At 63.6% G+C, this 1,757-nt stretch overlaps 1 protein-coding gene across 1 annotated transcript in view; it reads left to right on the top strand.

Moving 5' to 3' along the window:
* Positions 1–1,757, top strand: part of LOC104125991 (creatine kinase U-type, mitochondrial-like) — a 9,055-nt gene that overhangs the window by 2,820 nt on the left and 4,478 nt on the right. The gene's annotated exons all lie outside the window — the stretch shown is intronic.

The raw sequence follows: 1,757 nt of genomic DNA on the forward strand, positions 1-1,757 counted from the left end.
CAGGCAGGACGGCGGCGCTGAGCTGCCTCCTGGGACAGCGCCAGGAGTAGCAAAGTGCCCGCACCGAGTCGCGCTCCTGGCAGACATCCACCTTCTGCTGAAGGCATTTCCAGCCTCTGTGGACGGGGAGCTGGGGGGGAGCCAGAGCGGGGAGCCCACCCTATAGCTGTGTGGCACTGGGAATAAAAGATGGTGCTGAAAGGGTCATAATTTAAAAACCAGCTTTGGGGTCCAAAACCAAGGGGCCAAGGCAGCCCCAGTAAGGCCAAGTGCGGTGTCACCTTCACGCTTGCGGACCCCCAGGAGAGCACGGTGGGAGCGCAGTGGCCGCTCCCCAAGCCCTCCCGCACCCCAGGACGCAGCCCGGGCGCAGGCACAAGGACTCTCCCCGGCAGCTCCGTGGGGCGCTGTGTGTGAGCCCAGCGCTGAGCGCTCAGCTCCTCCATCCCGGTGCTGCCCTGCCGACCCCGGCACCATCCAGCTTGGCTTGGGTGCACTAGAAAGGTGGAAGAGAGATTCCCCAGATCTGCTGGCTGCGATTCAGGGCTGTTCTGGGGGATGGTGCGTTCAGGCCAGGAGCTCGACCAGTGCTGTGGCAGGCAGGGGCCGGAGTCCCAGGGTTTTGGACTCTCTGAACACTTTGGTGTAGGTACGGGCCGCCCGTAGCAGACAGCACGCTTACACCAACAGCAGCCTTCTGCTTACTGGAAGTAAGCTTGCTTCCCGTGGCAGCCTGTGATGGCTCCCTGGACATAATCCGCTGACGCCAGGGTGGAAAGCACAGTGGCAGGCTGTGTCCTGGCATGCCAGGCAGCACTAGCCATGCTGGGGGTGGGGGAGGAACATGTCCAAGTATCCCATTCCCATCAGCAAGTGCTTTTAACCAGAGTGCCCCTCCCTGGGGAGACGTGGGTCAGTAGGCAGCTGACGGCCGGGGCTGGGGCAGTGGGGGAGGCTGGGCAGGCTGCGTCCCATACACGAGGAGTCAGCCTCTGAGATGGAGTGGCTCAACATAGCAGAGATGGGGGGGGGGCTGGGGGAGCAGCCCTCAGCCTGCATGGCCTGGGGGAAGTTCCTGCCTGGAGCAAACGCCTCCTTGCACTGGTCCGGGCTGGAGCCAAGCACTTCCCTACGCAGAGCAGACAATGTAAGCCCTACCTCCCTTTCTCTCTGCAAAGGGCAGGAAGCCACAAGCAGTAGCAAAGTGTAGGCGAAGGGCCAACGCACATTCCTTGGCCTGCAGACGCAGGGGAGGAGGTGGCAGCAGCGGCAGCACTCTGCATTGCAGAGCAGCCAGACCAGGAGCAGGACCTGGGTGCCGGGAGGGTGCCAGCACTCACTGCAGGCGATGGCAGCTGGCTGGTGCTCCCACCAACCCAGACCTGCACCAGCCCCAGCTCCTCTTCTCCCACATGGACCCCCCCCCACAAGGCAGCACCTCTCCTGGGAGAGGAGATGGGCGTCCCCCGGGCTGCAGGACCCCCCTCCGTCCACCAGCCAGGTCGCCTGGGCTGAGAAGTGCCAGTCCTGTCCCACTGAGGCAAGCGGAGGCACCACCTCCCAGCAGGAGGGGTCTGGCCAAGAGGAGTGTTGTCGGGGTCCTGCCCTGCCAGTCCCCCTGTGCACGCCGAACAAGCACAAAGCCTGGCTAAAGTGGGAATGAGGTCAGGGGACGGCCTCCCGCTAAGCTGATTAGAGGCAAGCATCCCCCTAATACAATAAACTGCACCGGAGCAGTGCGGTTCCCACCAGCCGCA

Source organism: Egretta garzetta, unplaced genomic scaffold, assembly GCF_000687185.1.
Source record: "Egretta garzetta isolate BGI_Z169 unplaced genomic scaffold, ASM68718v1 scaffold975, whole genome shotgun sequence".
Lineage (NCBI taxonomy): Eukaryota > Metazoa > Chordata > Aves > Pelecaniformes > Ardeidae > Egretta > Egretta garzetta.